A 19,255-nucleotide genomic window follows, 5' to 3' on the forward strand; every position below is an offset into this window, starting at 1 on the left:
TGCGTCCCAGCCTGCAGCTGCTCCGTCAAAAATAGGCATTTTTGCACTTAAAAGCAGCAGCTTTTTTATTTTCCACCTTGGGAAAGAGGCTCCTCTGAATGTCAGCTTGGACTTACATCCAGGAGACTACGGGATAAAACCAGGACCAGGCTGCGCATCATCCTGGCAGTGACCAGGACCCCCCCCCCCCCATCTTTTCCCCAGCGCCGCGGACAGTATATTCTGCTAAAATTTTGGATGAGCCTGGCTCATGTACAGAGCTGTAGGGGCAGAATTCAGGAGGAAAAAAACCCCAACGAAACCTCAAATTATTGTCATTATTCTGCTTTCCAGCAAAGGGAGCTGTGGTCCCAACCACCCATCACAAGCAGGAGCACGGGGACTCGCTGTATCTTCATACCAAGAATCACATCACGTTATTTCTTTTTGAATAGCATAAACAAAAATAAACAGGAACTTTAAGGTGTTTGGGCTGTAAAATGGCTCTTTTGATCCAAGTCCAAATATTTTCAGTTTTGCCATCAATACGTCATGTGAAGGTCTGATTTCGGGGACCCCGAGGAAGGTCCCTCCTCCACTGCCCTGCTCAGAGGAACACCGGTTCTTAAATTCTTTTCATCCAAACCAAAGATGAACCAGGATGGGACTGGCACAGCACTGCTACAGACATCAAAGAACAGGAGAAAGAACTGGAAAAGCCACGGAGGGAGGAAACTTCAACGAGAAACTTGAAATAATGTGTGTTGGTAGGATGGCGAGATACGGAAATGATGCTCCAGAAGAAGTCAGCAAAGGAGAAAAAGCTTGGAGCTCCTGCAGCTTTGTTATATGAAGGAATAAAAAAAGCCTAAACACTTTAGAAAATTTAAAAAAAAAATTTAAAAAGAGGAAAAAGGGTAGGAAAAAAAGAGCTGGAGGTAGACATAGAAGGAAATCCTAGAGAACTAAAAGCCTATATAGATACAGCTGTAGAATAACTTCATTAAAGAATAATGTCCAGGGAGCATTTTCCCTGCTCATGGCAGGGGGGTTGGACCAAGGTGACCTTTAAAGGTCCCTTCCAACCCAAACATTCTGTGATTTTGTGATTTTTTTTTTTTTTTTTTTTTTGTCCAGGAAGGATGCTGCTATTTGCACGGCGGAGCCTGCAGGACCACAGCCGTGGAACGGCCAAGCAGAGAAGATGACAAAATGCAGGAGAGAACGTCAGGGGATGTGGAGCAGTAACACTGAGATGTATAAAATATAAAAAATAATCAGGTACAAACAACAGTATAATAAATACGGTTCTTGATCATCGATTGCAGAGACCTTACGTGGTCCTGCTGTGCCGAGATGGCACAAGGGGAAAGAAGGAAAATGGAAGAGAGCTGAAATCGGAGTGGAATTACACCAAAAATCCAGCACCCAAATGAGGACCCTATTTCACCTACATCCACAGAACGAACTAGGCTAAACCCCACTCACCTGCTCAAACCCCGCGTTTCTGGTTGCATTACTCCAAAGCACAGCGTTTTTTGGAGGGGATCCTTCCAGCTTTCCTGCTCTTTGCAGTCTCGAAGGAATTAGGAAGTGCATAACATAAATTAAAAATAAAATAATTGAGAAATATGGTAAGATTCGAGAGTTTACCAACAAATTCCACCCCTTCAGCTGTTCAATTTTTTACGACTTCAGCAGCAAAAAAAATTACCCTTGCTGGAATGGCCCGGCTCCAGCAATGAATTTGATTCCAGCTGCTGTGTTAAATGAATGATTAATAGATGTCTTTGTCCTGGCTGCATCTGCCTTTCACGAGAACATCGACGTTAACCTGGGCGTATCACCCCAACACTGCCTTTTTCACTCCATCTCTTCATCTTCAAGGAGATCTGAAGGAGTCGGATGGAGAGAAGGTAATGCAATGCCACCACAAAAAGGGAAATAAACTCAGCAAAACCCAACGCAGAGTTAAGTAAGGATTTGGAACACAAAGAATTTGCAGAAGCTCCAGAGCTCCTGCAAGGAGCCCAAGTTTCATTTTCTTGCCCCTTCTCCTGGGCACGGTGATTAATTACGAAGGCTGCGGAACACAAGCGAGCGGAGGGGAGCCGATTCCCCACCGACAGCACCGAGCTCCAGCCTCACGCGCTGCTCATCCATCACCCGAACCGCTGGCAAACCTCAGCCCAGGGCAACGTCTGCTGCCCGCAACCCAAACCTGCCAGCAAGCTGGGTTCTCTGTCTGACCTTCAGCCATTCCCACCCACAAGAACCACCAAATACAGGTTACTGCTTCAGTGTCTTTTTTTTTTTTTTCCCCAAGGTATTTGCTAATAAACCACCAGAAACTGAGAACCTTTCTACATAAAATAAACCAGAGGAAAATAGAGTAGAGGACAGTACAGTACAGTAGAGTAAAGTAAAAAAATAAAATAAAATAAATAAAATACTTTGTGGCAACTCAATGATGCCATCAGGTCGTACCATTGAGCATCTCGGTCTCAGTTCTGCATTGACGTGGTTATACAAATCCTGGTTCTTTTTAAGTTTTCTCCTGAATCAAGGATAGGGTTTTGAGCTAAAAGGCTCCGAATGGTTCATCTAGGGCAAATTCCGCTCAGCATAAGTTTTAACGTCAATGATACTTCCTCCCCAGATCTTCTACCCTCTAAACCTACTGGCATTACCTAAATCACTGCCAGCCCATCACAAGGCACCACCGTGCTGTTAAAACTCCAACTCAAGTACCAAGGTTTTCAGAAAAGGAATTAAAAAAAGAAGTTAAAGCTGGTTTTCTGTCAAATAACCCCATATTTTGGTTAGTCAGGGCGCCCTAAGCTGAGATTTTGCTTTCTTTTACGTTTGTTTTTATGTTTGTCTTGGAAAGAAGAGGCAGTATGTGCAGCCCCAAACAAGCTGAAGCTCTTGGCTTTCCATCTTACACCAACCCCGACAGCACCCAGGGTATCTTCCAAAAGGTCTTCCAAAATTGAAGTTTAAACCGACGGTTGGCTACAAGAACCCAAAGAAGAAGCACAAACCATGCAGGGATAGGACACAGTGGTCCCGCTGCTTGGCAGTTCCAGGCGTCACAACAGATCTGAGGTTTAATGATAACGGGCAAGACAAAGAAGCTGCAGGTGCCCCATCATTGGAAGTGTTCAAGGTCAGGTTGGACAGGGCTTTGGGCAACCTGATCCAGTGGAAGATGTCCCTACTCCTGACAGGGGGCTTGCAGTAGATGATCTTCAAAGGTCCCTTCCAAGCCAAACCGTTCTGTGATTGCATGGTTTGAGAGTCCCTTCAAAAGATCTTGAGCCTGATCTTGTGCAACTGTGGGCAGCAGACTTACAAAACACCAACAAATGTGAATTCTCCACTCCCATCATTCAAAGTTTCCTGATTTAAACGAGTCCTAAGGGACGGAGAAGTAGTATGCCAGAATCTGGAGTAAGACGAGCCCTAGCACAATACCAGAAGCGTCCATTTGTACCGTAGGTAAGATGAGCACTTGACATTGACCTTTAAAAGCCAGCATCCTGACGGATGTCATTCCAGGTTAGGGAAGGAAAATGAGGTTTAGTTTATCCCGGACACAACTGCCTTGCAGTGAGCAGATGACACTCCAGGAGGAGAACTTCAGGGATGAAAATTATTTTCATGATAAATGAAGGAACGGAAGATGTTCTTCAGATTTTACAACTGCTTGAATAAACTCCCAGCTTCACCTATGTCCCATGAGGACCCTCTAGCAGCCGCCTTGGAAAAGCCTGCAAAAGTCTCTATTGCCAGAGCGAGCTGGCGTAGTAACAAGAGCAGATCAGATGAGACCACCAGATATCTCCACTATCTGTGCCTTGTGCTTTACATACAAAACCCACAAACCACCCTATACCGACCAGCTACGACGATCTTACTCCATCAACACCGATCTTTATCATCTACTAATTATATAGAGAGACAAACATTCCATCATGAGATTTATCTTGATGTTCAAGCAGCCAAGAATTCCTCCAGGAACCTGCAGCTTCTCCCCAAAGAGAGATGTGCCCCTTTTCTTTGACAGCATCATCTCTTTGGCCCACCTTCACGTGCCCACGGACCGCCGCTGGAGCTGAGCAGAATAAATCCAGCACAAACACGTGAGGCTCAGCACTTTGCCTAGGTGATTAAATCCACACGATTGCGTTAACATCCTTTGACAGCCAAGCTCCAGAGACGTTTCCTACCCTCTCCAGGTAGCAAACGAGGAGTATCCGAGGTAAATGTCTGAACGGGAAAGGAAGAACAAAATAGCTATGCTTTGTTTAAAAAAACAACAAAACCGTGCTGCACGTTCAAGCCTGTGTGTCTGCCGAAGCCAGCAAATTCAGCACTTTCCAGCCCAGCTTCTTCCATCGCTTAAAAAAAGCTACAAGAAACTGGGAAAGTCGCTCAGTTATGATTTCTGCATCTAAAAAATGAAGTTCATGGTAAATGTCTAGTTTAAGCAATTGTCAGCACTTAATGTTTCTATTTACTCCAGTCCAAAAGAGCAAACTTTAAATAAAAATTGAACTTAATTAAGCGTGTCACATTCTTTCGGGCATGCCAGCTACAGTGGTGAGCAAGATGCTTTTCCCAGCCTCCGCACTACAAACTCTGACACACCAACGTGGTGTTTAAAAGCCCAAAGTCCCTCCCAGCCCAGAGACTGGATTTATTGAGGAAGAAATTGGTGACAAAACACAACTCAGCCCAACTTTTCTCATCTCAGAGACGCTTTGACGTTGCTTGGTCCTTGCTCTGCATCAGTGGCTCTGAGGCTTACGGAGGTGTTATGCACGCGTGTGGCTGTTGCAAATTCACGGCAGCTGAAGCTTTGACTGCGAAACACATCTAAGTCACAGTAGAAGGAGGACACAGACCTGTTTGAGCAGGTCCAGAGGAGGCCACGGAGATGAGGCGAGGGCTGGAGCACCTCTGCTCTGGAGACCTCAGGCTGAGAGAGTTGGGCTGGTTCAGCCTGGAGAAGAGAAGGCTGCGGGGAGACCTTAGAGCCCCTTCCAGTCCCTGCAGGGGCTCCAGGAAAGCTGGAGAGGGGCTGGTGCCAAGGGCAGGGAGTGACAGGCCAAGGGGCATGGCCTGAAGCTGCAGGAGGGGAGATGGAGATGGGATGTGAGGCAGAAATCCTTCCCTGTGAGGGTGCTGAGGCCCTGGCACAGGGTGCCCAGAGAAGCTGTGGCTGCCCCTGGCTCCCTGGCAGTGTTCAAGGCCAGGTTGGATGGGGCTTTGGGCAAGCTGGGCTAGTGGAGGGTGTCCCTGCCCACGGCAGGGAGTTGGAACTAGATGATCTTCAAAGGTCCCTTCCAACCCAAACCATTCTGTGGTTCTATGATCTCCCCACTTTTAGTGAGGTGGCCACACTGACAACTGCCCCCCAGATGCTCCTACATCACCAACCCTGTCACCGTTTCAACCGGGAGGAAAAAGATGACAACTGCCCCTATGAAAAACCTACACTCTGCTCCTCTTCACCTGGCTGCCATCCCGGTGACCAGCACAAAATGCTTGGGGAAGGTACAAGAGCACGCAAAGGCATGGCCAAACCTTGGGGGCTGGGGGGTTTGTGGGTGGGCAAATCGCAGAACACACGGTTCAGGACACGTCTGGGGTTTGTCATCAGTTCTCCAAGGATCAACTCAAAATCTCTGAGCCCTCTCCTGAGAAGCAGATGAAATACATCCTCACCCATGTTCGCCTACCTAGGAGTGATAATCCAACATTACAGGACGCTGCCAACAAATAAACTTGAAATCGAAGTTACTAGGTAACAGGCAGGAGCTTATTTTCAGTACCAGCTGGGCCAGCAAAGAAATCACTAATTTTTGAATGTTAAATGTGATTACCAGTGCTAAAAATCACCATTTTCCTTCTACCCACCCAAAACTCGTAGCTGCAAACTCCTCTGTGTACGTCCACCTTGACGTTTTAAGGTCCTGCTCTGGAGGGATAAATAAAAAATCAATACCCAAGACTCAGAGACCCCAGGCAGCTGGTTTTGTAATCCAGCTTCTGCACACTAAGGGAGAGCCTGAAATGAAGCCTGATTCTCCTCCGGGTTTCAAGTTGGGCTTCAGCCAGGATGTCCAAGAGTAAGAGTTTGCATTTCTCTCCCAAGAACCATCTCCAAGTCAGGTGTGGACACATCTGACCACCATCTCATCTCCTCCACCACATACCACAGGACAACCAAACACACATTACATAGATATCTACAAGCTGCAAGACCTTCTCGGCTAGAAAACGCGTTTAATGATGCAAAACCTCCGTGAGCTCTGGGTAAGGGAAGGGTGAATTTTACTGTTGAAATTGAAACTCAGCCTGGAATTGCTAAGCGACAAAAACAAAAGATGTTCTTCCCAACGGATGGCATGTGTTATAAACTCTGCAGCGGTGCAAGCTTGATATTCAGCAGTAAGAAGTGCAAACTTAGGGGAAAAAAAGCAACCCAGAACAGGCTTCCACCTCCTAAATCCCTAAAACGCCCATGCCAAAGGGGTTAAGTACACAGTAGACCACATGAATTTGGAGCGGCAACCAAGGAATCCAAGCACAAAGCCAAAATTATACAAATCAGGGTACGACTGCAAAACCACAGTCCTCATAAAACTTCCTCCTCTTATTTTGCTAAAGTGGGGGTTAGTCAACTGGGAGGATGATCCAGGGAAAGCTGTTGAAAACAACACACGATGCTTCGATGCACTTGGTCTTTTGGAAGAAGAGCTCGATGTATGTCGCAGAGAACAGAGGTGGGCACTTGGATAGGAATGGGGAGATTTTTTTAGCTCTTCTTCCTAAACATATATGGAGATATTTATTGAGTCAGTAGCACGACTTGCTACATAATGCATATATGAATTTATATATATATAGAATTATTATTATTATTCTGTATTTTTTATATATATCTCTCTCAATGACAATTCCATGCCTTGATGGGGATATATAATCAGGGTAGGACACACACACAGTAAGGACACACCTCCCACTGTTTGTCCCCAAACCCAAATGCCTGGCATCCCACCCGGAGCTGGGCAGAACTTGGAGCATCCTTATCCCCCCCGCGGATCCACATCCGCACCGTGCTGGCTCTCTCCTCTTCCGTGTAACTGGGCAGGCTGCAGAGCACAAGGATTTCGGTAGCAGCTGTGGTCTTGCTGCTGCAGGGGCATTTAGGGAGGCGTTCACCCCTTCCACCTCGGTGGGTGGAAGCTGCACACGAAGCAGAGATGTCCTCAAACAGCCCATGCATGGCCCACCTCTAGGAAAAGGCATGAGCTGCTTGCTTAATTCAGGGCTGCCTCGGAAGCGGATGCGGTACGCAGGTAACTGCGCCTTAGGACGTACTCCCAAAGGAAAGGAGCCTATTAAGACACGGGGCGATTAACTGGCAGCCCAGTATGAGCAGAGACCACCCCTGGGGGTACACTGGGGTGCTAATGGCATCGGCCCTGAGGTTGGTGGTCCTGCTGTCTGATCCCTTCTGAATCAATAAAACACTTCTTCAACCTTTGCTCTTCTAAAGCCAGAAGGACGTTGTTCTTTGTACTTTGGGGTACTTTCCAGCCCCAAAATGCTTCACAAACACCACAGCTGGGAGTGAAGCACTATGTGCAGACCCTTCCCTTGCCAGGGGAGGGATCGATACCTACTCACTCCTCTTACTGTAGCTTTAATGCCTCATAAGAGGTTCCACAACAGGAATAATTATAAACTGGTTATGAAAATAGCTGACCTCCCATGGAGCAGAAAGGTCCTAAGGGTTCAATTACGTGACAAGAGAAAACAATCAAGAGACACCCTGGGTTCAGCTTTGCTTTTAAAAATGTCTTGCCTTTGTTATTCTTACCTAATTGTAACGGGTTAGGTAACCAACCTTAATTGCGAGCCAGCTGCGTCTGCGGTGCACGCAGCGGCCCCGGTACCTGCAGCGCCCGTCAACAAAATCAGGTCTGCTGAGCCGGTATCATCCAGAGCGTCCTACCTATTCCCAAATGGGAACAAACGTCAAAAAGGCTCATTATCATTTTGAATTAAAGCTCCAATGATGACAACATTGTTTTAATGTAAAGCCACTTTCTTCTTGCTCAACAGAGTTTGTACCAGGAAAACTTGAGGAAGCCTGAAAAGGAGGAGAAATGCTTCTCCAATGAACCACAGAGGGGAAAGAAAGTAACTTATTAACGCTGATCTTATTCTCCAGATCACAGAATCCCAGACTGGTTTGGGTGGGCAGGAACCTCCCAGCCCATCCAGTCGCACCCCTGCCATGGGCACAGACACCCTCCACTAGCCCAGGTTGCCCAAAGCCCCATCCAACCTCAGCTGGAAACACAAGGCATTGCACCAATGGTGCCTCCAGAGCCACAGAAGGGCACATGAAAACCAGTATCACAACAAAAATAATCCCAGTCTGACCACTAACATGCTCAGAAACCCATTGCACATACAGTGTCCTCAACAGGAGGACAAATGCCAGTTGGTTTCCACCAAGGAACATGATGGTCGCAGTTCCCACCACACATCTCATAGACAGTCCTGGAGTCAAGCACCGAGCAGAAAGCTCTCCTCCAACAGTGCAACCTGGAGAGAGCACCCATCTCCAAAGGTGCAGGGCCAGCAGGGCCAGCCTACACCCATCCATCACCATACAGACGAGAAGAACCCAGCCCGGTGTATTATGAATTATTTTAAAAGGAAGACATGCGCTCCTATCATCATCTCCGCACTACCATCAGCAGCAGTTACAGCAAAATTACCTACTACTAGCAAAGCAATTTGATAAAATAGCTGCATTACCAAAGAGCATACCCTGAGATTGCTGAAGGCGGCAAGCAGGCACGTGCAAAAAGGGACAAAACTCGCAGGAAATTTTGAAATCCTTAACCCTTAGGGATCCCAATCTCATTATGTTCCAAAGATTCAAATGCACACAAGCTTAATCTTTTCATCTGTGCACAAAAAAAAAAAAAAAAAAAGAAGCCTTGACCATTTTCTGCATCACACTGAGGTTTGAGTCTCCACCAGGCAAAGCACAAAACGAGGGCAGACAAAAAAAAGCAGCGGGGACAAGCGGCTCTCGCTGAACGACAGACACAGCAGGAACCGGGAGCCTCTTCTTTTTTACAGAAATCCTGCTGCTCAGCAAAGCCTTTGCTCTGAAACAGGCTCTCACCGACTTCCAAACCGCAGCGGGATCCCGAGCCTCTGCCCTCTCGGAGGCAGGATCCGGCCGGTGCTCAGCAGATGGGGCACTGGAATGACCTCCTAACACCCAGCACCAAAACAGCTCGCCACCGCCCTATTTATAATAATTGTTTCCAAGCAAACGGACAAAAAAAAAAATTAATTCTCACATTGCTACGGTTTAAAAAGCTGCACGTGAAGTGGGAAATACGGACTGCTTCCTCTTCCTGACATGTAGCAGTGAGGAGATGAAAGACAACTTGTTCCCTACAAGTACCTGCGATCTGTGGTCCAGCAGCCACCTCCTATGCCCAGGAGATGTTTTGGGTTCAGTATAATCCCTCAGAATCAACCTCTGCTCAGTTTTCTCGCAGAGCCTTCCCATTGAAGTCAGTGATGAAGCCAGGAAAGTTGGCATCTTCATCTTTCCTCTTCAGAGCATCAACGTGCGCCTCCACCACCACAGATTAGGAGAAGGACTTTCCCAGGGCAGGATAAGCTGTAGCTGCCCACTCCAGGGATTTTTTTGTGTCTTCTTTGAGTCGTCGCCATCAGAGAGGGGATATCGGATCAGTGAGACCTCTGCTCCAAAGCCACTCGAGCCGTGTATTACAACAGGACCCAGAGGACCCGCGAGCAGAGCGTTATTATGATTGGCACCGCACAAATACACAGAATTAGATCTTCCCTGCCCCAGATGTCAAATCCTGAATAGATTAGACTAAGTGAAAGGAAAAAAAAATGACCATCTCCATTTTATAAGCAGAGGCTCTGGCCAGAGATCTCAGTGTCTTGCCAAAAGCCCTAAGGAGAACAGAGCCGTGCCAGCCCAAACCTCGCAGGAAAGCAGATCTCTGCAAGCAAGCGCTTTGGTTCTTCCTCACCCACTTCACCTTGGGTCTATGAACCCTTCTGGTGACCAGGCAGCTGAGAAGATGCAAGCCACGCACTCCTCTCTCCTGCTTAGTATTTAGTTTTCATCTAAGCAGTCATGCCAACCTCCAGACTTAGCCCAGGCAGGGTTTCAGCAGCACGTCCACATCCTAAGGGTGGTGAGATGCTGGCACAGGTTGCCCAGAGAAGCTGTGGATGCCCCATCATTGGAAGTCTTCAAGGTCAGGTTGGACAAAGTTTTGAGCAACCTGGTCTAGTGGAAGATGTCCCTTCCCATGGCAGGGGGATGGGACTAGATGATCTTCAAAGGTCCCTTCCAACCCAAAATATTGTTGATAAACCAAAATTAAAAAGTTAATGCCCAATCCACAAGACAACTATGATTTTACAATGCACACCATTGCTAAGAAGTAGGACATCTTGCTCGTGGCAGAGAAGAGCATAGCACAGACCCTGCTCCCAAGAAGAAGATGAGCCAGCTCTTGTTTTTTGGCCCTGCCCTGGGTTCACTGTGTCACCGAGCGTGCGGTAGGTCTCGGTCTCAGGAAACGCGTGGGTGTAAACAGGTCACTGACTTACAGACTACGCAACACAGCGCTTTCCAGCTGATGTAACGCAAAATAAAGGCAGGTGATGTGACCACATACGACTTCTGGGGAAACCACAGCTCGTTCCAGACAGGGGACTCACCAAAAAAAGCCTGTGAGTGTGTGTGGGGAGAAATGAGCATCTCTTCTGAATGAAAAAAAGCAAGAGAGAAAGGCAGCATGTTGGGGAGAGTGGTACCCCGGGCGCTTGGGGCAAGGCAAGGAGTCCAACATCACTGGCACCACGGCTCAGCAAAACTCCTGGGGAATTTGGGGAGAAAAAGCATCTTTTTGTTCATGAAACTGCATGATTAGATTGATTTTGGTACAGATAAATTAAACCCCAGGTAGAGAGGAGATGATGCTTTAACAGCTGCTGAAGCAGAGGGACGATAATCCCCACGGAGGAGGTATCTCCCCCCTCTCCTTGCACATCAGCCCTGCCAGAACCAGGTCCTCACACCCTTCGCTCGCCCCGCGCTCCCCACGAACAGGAGGAATCACGTTCAAACCCCACATGTTGGAACAATACAACCAGGTGAGAGGCGGGAGAAAACCTTTGCCCCAAAATCTCCCATGGCATGCAACACCACAAAAGCCTTTCTGGTGATGGTGAGAGAAGCCCGGGGAGAAGCACCTCTCAGGGGGCCCATGCAAGGCTCTGGGCATTAAACTTAAATCTCTCTTAAACTCTCCAGAATTTGATATTCCCTCTGCTCAACCGCATTCACTTGTAGAGCAGGTCCCACAACATTTTCCCCGGGTTGAGCAAGATCGCCCAGGGGCCAAGTCTGCTGGCAAAGCAATGGCATGTGGAACGAGGGGTGCAGGCAAGGTGCTCCCCATGGCCAGCACGTACGGCTGCAACACACCCCCTGCTCCAGGGAGTCTCCAGAGCTTCGAGAAGAAAGATTCAGGCTGTGTTTTCAGACCTACGTAGGAAAGGACGGGCCATCAGGATGGTTACAGCAGAGCAGAGCTGTTCTCAGCCCCATGACCTTGACAGCATTCTTCAGCCAACATGTGCTTCCCAAATCATGAACAACTCTCCCTAAAAATGCCCTTTGTAATCACACGGTCAAAACAATCATGATTTGAAAGCCACTTTCCCCAAACTGGCTTTCAGGTTGCAGAGGAGATTATTACAAACACAGTATCTGCAAGAACAAAAATAAAAATGTATTTGGAGTCGCACAAGGCTCAGATTCCTCAGCGAAGGCTGGGAACAAGCAACCGCAAGTGAAAACTGCTTCGGGTGATGAGGACAAGATGGACTGGGCCTTTCATTGGGTTTTGTTCATCCAAAGAACCAAACACCACCCTGAAATGCCCCCACAAAATACGCAGAAATGCAGAGCAAAGGCACTCTGCATAATGCAGCCCAGCAGTTTTGGGAGTCCAGCTGAGATCCAGGGTCTGGTCCGCTGGGACAAAGCTGGAGCTAAAGAGCACCTGGGACAACGTTATCGGTGGCCAAGTATGCCCTGGGAACCTCCATCTTCCAGCACCGCAGGGACAGAGCGAACCTGCATCTACTTTATCCCAAAGACTTGGAAGACGAGCAAACCCTTCTGCTTCAGGGATGTATCGGCGACTAATTACCAGGATTAGAAAGACATCTTCTCTGGAGAGAAGCTATTCCATCATTTCCAGTGCTGGTTTCTCACAGGCTCCTGGCAGCACTGGACGGTGCTGGACATGGATAAACTCCGGCTCCCCGCTGACCGATGCCATCTGCGTGTTCCCCCAGTCGCACACTCGATCTCCTCGCTCGGCGTAGCTGCACCGGCTACACGCAAACTGCATTTAGCACATCTCCAGAAACTTCATTAACCCGACAGGAGCGGGAATGCAGCGTGACCAACCCCACGAAGCAAATCCAAACCAGTTTCTAACGAGTGCTGTAAGGCTAAAGTCCAAAAATATCACGTTTCTTGGGAGGCTCTGAAACCGAAACCAAAAGCGAGCTGGGAAGCAAAGCCCTGCTCAAATTTAGAAGTATTTTTAAAAGCTTTTCTATTTCAAAGTGCTTACTGTCCTATAAAAAAATGGATGAAGTCTTTTTCCAGAATATTTTTAATGGCTCCCGAGGAGTCACTGTACTATAAAAACTTTACATCTTAACCAAATGTTACGAGTGTATATGAATTTCTACGGCACTCACAAAGAGCATAGCTTTGGTTTCCGGATCAACACAATTCCTCTTATACCCATGACAGTGAGAAATCTCACCAAAGGAACTAGAGTAAGCTCGTAACAGCTTAAAATTAGTTCAGCCAGGGTTTTTTTTCCAGCCACATCATGGTACCTTTTATATATATGTACATTTGCATTACAAGTTAATAAGATTGGGGTGGGTTTTAGCTGAAAGCCTGCACATAGGTCTGTGTTGATAGAGTTTAGCACTCACACGCTGCCCCAGTAAGGTTTCCAGCACAGACCAACTTTTAAGGAAGCAAGCGAAGACTTAGAATCATCAAATCCCAGACTGGTTTGGGTTGGAAGGGACCTCCCAGCCCATCCAGTGCCACCCCTGCCATGGGCAGGGACACCCTCCACTAGCCCAGGTTGCCCAAAGCCCCATCCAACCTGGCCTTCAACACTGCCAGGGAGCCAGGGGCAGCCACAGCTTCTCTGGGCAACCTGTGCCAGGGCCTCAGCACCCTCACAGGGCAGGATTTCTGCCTCACATCCCACCTCCATCTCCTCTTTTTAGTTTAAACCCATTCCCCCTTGTCCTATCGCTACACTCCCTGATAAACAGCCCCTCTCCAGCTTTCCTGTAGCCCCCTGACTTGGGGGACTCCAAGATTCACGCAGGAGCTGGCATGAGATGTATTTTCAATTAATATCCGAAAAAGCAAGTATTCTGTCTGACTGCCAAACCCAGCACCCCACCATCCCACTTCCTGCAAACAAGAGAAGCAGCTTCCGATTTTCATGACAGATTCAAGCCCGTACCTACAAAAAATAATATCAAAAGCGATCGTAGTTGTTAAAGGGCTCCTCCTCGCATGGCTGAACCAGCCCAGGCTGCGATCAAGATGCAACCCGTGCCAGGAGAAGTGATTTCTCTGCAAACGCCGCCACTCCCTCAACAAGATTTACAAACCCGAGAGACGATTTCCCCCCCCCGCCCCCCCGCGTCATTATTTCAACACCGCGGCTCGTGCCAGCACGGCGCTGGTGAGGAGACGTCACTTCTTTCCCCATGTTTTGAGGAAATAAGGAGAAAGCTTCGGGGTGCAGAGCAGACCCACGGGCTCAGCTCCCCCATGCCCGTGTATCGCCCCAGCAAGGTGCACCAGCCACCAGAAGCCACCGGTGAGCCCAAGTGTCCTCACCCATGTGCACGTGGCTGCCAGGGGGGCTTGCGGAGCTGGATGATGACGTCATGATGACATGTGATGACGTCACCATGCACCTCCCAGGAGCACGCATCCCAGGAGCAGGCAGGAGGCTGCTCGGACTCAGCAGCGCAGCCGCCACCAAGGCGCTTCTCCAGCATCACCTTCCCGCAGCTCTTGGTGGGCAAACCAAAAGCAGGGCACGGCCATGCAAGCAGCCGGATAAAAAGCTGGGTCACTCTTCTCATTCAAAGAAAGAAGAAAAAATAAACAGTGTTTTACCACGAGCCTGTATTTGGCAAACAGCACACGAAGCCGCAGTCACCGGCCAGCACTACACATCACAGCCAATACCGCATGCGTCCATGCATGGAAAACGGTTACAAGCAAACGCCACTACTTCAAAGAAGCTATTTTTGCCCAAACAGCACACCTTTAAGAAAAAAAACCCCACACTGCATTCCCTTCTAACTATTCAAATCTTCTCAGTATTCCCCGAGGACCATATCAGAGCTGTGCAAGGAGCGCTGGGGAAGGAGGCAAGGGGAGACCTTCCCATCTCAGCCCCTTCCCTTCCAGACTTCTTTCCCAGCACAGGGATGAAGTGCTAGAGAGAGCAGCAAGCTTTGCATAGCAAAAAGCACGTTTTTAAAATTTTGGGCTGTAAAATCACCATATTGCCTTGGTTTTGCTGAGCCAGACCTGGATAAGAAGCTGTGGTACCTTTTTAACACACAATTAGCAGGCTGTTAAATTTGTTTGTCGGGTGTCAGGATGTCGGAGGATGATAAAGCGTCCCTGGACCGCGTTCACCAAGGGCAAAGGGATTCACGAGTTGGGTGGATGAGCAGGGCAGAGTGCAGGCGCAGAGAAACCCACGGCTGGTTAGCAACAGATGCTATCTTATTGCAACGCCGAGAGGAAGAGACTGAGCTCGGAGAGGAAGGAAGACTTAAAAGCTAATGAATAATACCAAGAAATGGAGGTTTTACTGTCTCGACCTTTGACTTTTTGCCCTGTAATTAGGAGAATTATGTCATTATTTAAAAGTGTCTTCTGCTCCAGCAGAAATCTGCAAGCGCAACTTTTCCAGGGATTTCCGTGGAGTCCTTCTGTAGGTCTGTCTGTAATCGATTTTACCGCATCAGGTGCCCCAGCAAAGCCCAGGGCTAAGGACAGCCTGAGCAGGAGTTAGATCTGAGTTTACAGAGATTAAAGTCGATCCCAGGGTCTCCAGGGTCTGGACTCCAGGAGGAAGAGAACTGCACGTGCAGCATCAAAACGTGGTAACGGCATACCCCAAATTCACAGTGACTACAGCAAAATTGTCGTCCAGCCTCTGCAATCAACTCACTTCATGGAAAACAATCTTGGACAATGATTCTACCCCATTTTTTCTGCAGAGCACTTCCAAATCAATACTTCAGTTTACAAGCTAGGTAGTATCTTTTTGTCTGCAAGAACCTGTGCACCGTTATGACAGCCTTGATATAAATTAGAGGGATGAAAAAGGCAGATACAGTGGTTTCCATACTTAGTAATCAAAGGGCAATTACACTGGGAGGAGAAATTTGGCATCCAAATTTCTTCTTCCAAAAAAGAAGAGAAATCAGAGTCAGTCACATTGTAACTCCACTGTGAGGACTACCAAGCATTTGAAAGGTAACCACCCGTGCCTATCAGACAGTCTGCTCACAGTTTCTGTTTGCAACCTACTGAGAACATCAGCTATTCAGCAGGTGGAGGGCTGCAGTGAGGTGGCAACCACCAGAAGAGCCAAACACTGCGTAAGTCTTGAGGGCTCCTTGCAAGCACTCTATCTGGGGCTCATCTTCACTCAGTTGAAGCATCTCCACAGCAGCTCTTTGCCCCAGGTTTCCCGTACCAACCTTGGAGACGAACAAGCCTCTCTGGGGATGTCTTTCAGATGTCCACCTGCTTGTATAGGTGAGCATCTGGAACAGGCCAGGGTTCTTGCAACATTAAGCCACTCACCTCTAGTCACATTTGGATCGTTGTAGGTCCCTTCCAACTGAAATTTTATTTCTCTCCTCTCCTCTCCACCACCAAGAGGCATCATGACCACTAGCCTAACTGTAGATGTGCACCTTCAGAGACATGACTCCCATCTTCCTGATTAATGCCCCCTCGGAAAGACAGCACGTTCTGGATATGTCACACGGCTGCTAAGATGTGGACTGCAGTCACCTTACAGAACACATGGTAAGACCCTCTGCTCCAAGCAAGCCACCACAGGCAGACTCCTGAGCCCATGCCAAGTCCCAAAAAGAATAGCTGGGGCAGGGTCAGGATCTCCATTTGATGCAGAAGGGCGCACAGGAGGGAGAGGTGGTGAAAAGAGACCGTCACGCTCCATTCAGAGGGGACACGCGGGCGAGGGAGGGCGACAGGCTAATTCTTCAGGAACGGCATTAATTACCCGGGAATTAAACATGCAGCGATGCTCCTTCTAAGAAGGAAGGTACGAGTTCAAGCAAACATACCTGTATATACTTATATCCTTTGCTTATGTAAGAGTCTGTAAGCTTCTATGCAAATTTTGTGGCCTTTGGATATTTTCCGAATTACCATCGTAGCTTTGGAGTTGTTATGCTTGAGCAAGCCGAGCCTCAGCCACGAGTCTGCTGCTGAAAACACACACCGGAGACTGTTCTTGGCCGGTGAATCTGTCACAACCGTGACCACAGAAGTGAGACTTTCCCCATGCAGCACATCCTGCCACGATTTTAAAGAAGATACTGCTAAATAATTATGAAAACATAGAGTTTTACAGTTGTAGCACAACAACCAGCACAGCAGACCAAGACAGCGCAGCTATGGGCACCACCAGCCCATCAGGCTTCCCCATGGGGTGGGACGTTTGACCGACAGGTTTCCAGCACTGCTGAAGTGCTGACACGGGCCACTTTCAGACCCTAAAAATGTAATATATGGGTAACGTCAGCTTAGGAAGATCCAAGGGTTGGTGTTGACCAAGCTGTAAGCCCCGTGGCTAACCCCAGGCCAGTTGCCTTTCCTGCTGCTGTTGTAGGAGGACATCGTAGGAGGCATTTCTCTCCACCTAGGAATGGAGGAGGATGGAGGAAGCTAACACAGCTGATTGATTTCTGCAGCAATTAATCCAGAATCAGCAAAAACGAACATTGGTCAACTCTTAGCAGAGGTTAATTTTTATCCCCACTCATCTCCAAGATGAGAAATGCCCTCTAAGGTCATCACAACCTGGAGGAAGAGGAGGTGGGGAGTGTCTGTGTGACAGCAAAGTTTCTCCCATGTGCAATTCTGAATTTTCTCCAGCACAAGCAAGTTGTCAGAAATGAAACTATTAAGGGAAAAAAAAAAAAAAAAAAACCAACCCAACAGCAAAATGTAAACTCAGCTTTCTGGAAACTTTCAAGCAAGCAAGAGAACGTTGGTGCCACGTGAGTAGAGGACACCTGTATGAGCACGGGGCTTCACCGGACTCACCGGCACGGTGCAGATGAGAAGAAGAAGGGGTTACAGGACTTGTTGCATATTGGTTGGGTGCTCCACAGCGCTGTTATGTTGCTGGTGAACCTTCATCTGCTCAAAGGCCCTCACCCTTCCCCCAGTGCCACTGAGCCTCCTTCCCTCCCCAGCTGATGGTGGCACTAAAAATAGTCTGGAGAACTCACAGAACCCCAACCGAACACAATCCGTTGCATCACTTGGGTATACGGATTTGTTAAGCAACCCTCTTCCGTAATCAAGACCCCACCAGGATCGTACGGGTCCCCTGCAGGCAAGCCTTGCCCGCATTGACATGCGCAGCACAAAGTCCACCCTGCTACAGGGCTATTTTCAGCAGCTCTCAGTAATTGTTAAATTGCTGCTTACTTTTTGCCAAAAAATACTCAGCACCCGGCAGCTGGCTTTAGCCAATGTTTGATTAAATGCAGTTTTGTGTCCTTACATAATAACTTCAGGACTGCTCCACCGGCAAGGCGTATAATCAATTATATCGCTGTTCAGTACATCCTGAAATATTAGAAGCTCGTGTCCTAATTAAATAGTTTATTCAGGCAAAAACTAAAATTACAGTGCATAATTATGTAACAAATTAAACATTTTTACACTGTAATCAATATCCCTAAATGCTACGTAACTAGTGATGCTGTGGCGCGATACAGTAAATGCCTAATACACGACTGTCCATTGGAGCGAGGCATTTACAATTAATAATGAAGTTAATTTTTCATAAGAGGTTCAAAACCACACCAGGGGATGATCCTGGGAAGGTGGCACCTTCCTTAATGTAAATTAGGTTGCAGAGAACATCCCTCTGAGTAGCTTTTGATTGCTCCAGCTATGTTTAGTTTGGGAAGTTGTGGTGGGTTGACCCAGGCTGGAGGCCAGGTGCCCCCCAAAGCTGCTCTGTCACCCCCCTCCTCAGCTGGGCAGGGGGGAGAAAATATAACGAGAGGCTGGTGGGTCGAGATAAGGACAGGGAGAGATCGTTCACCAATTACTGTCACGGGCAAAACAGGCTCAACTTGGGAAGAAAAATCATCTAATTTATTACCGAGCAAAACAGAGTAGAGCAATGAGAAATAAACCCAAATCTTAAACTGCCTCCCCACACCCCTCCCTTCTTCCCAGACCCAGCTTCGCTCCCAAATTCTCTCCCTCCCCCACCAGCAGCACAGGGGGACGGGGAATGGGGGTTGTGGTCAGTTCCTCACACGGTGTCTCTGCCGCTCCTTCCTCCTCAGGGCAGGACTCCTCACACTCTGCCCCTGCTCCAGCCTGGGGTCCCTCCCACGGCAGACAGTCCTGCACCAACTTCTCCAACGTGAGTCCTTCCCACGGGCTGCAGTTCTTCACCAACTGCTCCAGCGTGGGTCCCCCCCGGGGTCACAAGTCCTGCCAGCAAACCTGCTCTGGCGTGGGCTCCTCTCTCCACGGGGCCACAGGTCCTGCCAGGAGCCTGCTCCAGCGTGGGCTTCCCACGGGGTCACAGCCTCCTGCAGGTGTGGGGTCCTCCATGGGCTGCAGGGGAATCTCTGCTCCACCATCATCCTCCAAGGGCTGCAGGGGGACAGCCTGCCTCACCATGGTCTTCTCCACGGGCTGCAGGGGAATCTCTGCTCCAGCGCCTGGAGCACCTCCTGCCCTTCCTTCTGCACTGACCTGGGTGTCTGCAGAGTTGTTCCTCTCACATCTTCTCATACAATC

The 19,255-nt window shown here is 48.4% G+C and overlaps 1 protein-coding gene across 8 annotated transcripts in view; it reads right to left on the minus strand.

Annotated features, from left to right (window-relative positions):
* The window catches only part of NCOA1 (nuclear receptor coactivator 1), a 185,237-nt gene that overhangs the window by 88,547 nt on the left and 77,435 nt on the right, over nt 1-19,255 (minus strand). The window lies entirely within an intron of this gene.

Source organism: Grus americana, chromosome 3 (genome assembly GCF_028858705.1).
Source record: "Grus americana isolate bGruAme1 chromosome 3, bGruAme1.mat, whole genome shotgun sequence".
In the NCBI taxonomy this organism is placed as follows: domain Eukaryota; kingdom Metazoa; phylum Chordata; class Aves; order Gruiformes; family Gruidae; genus Grus; species Grus americana.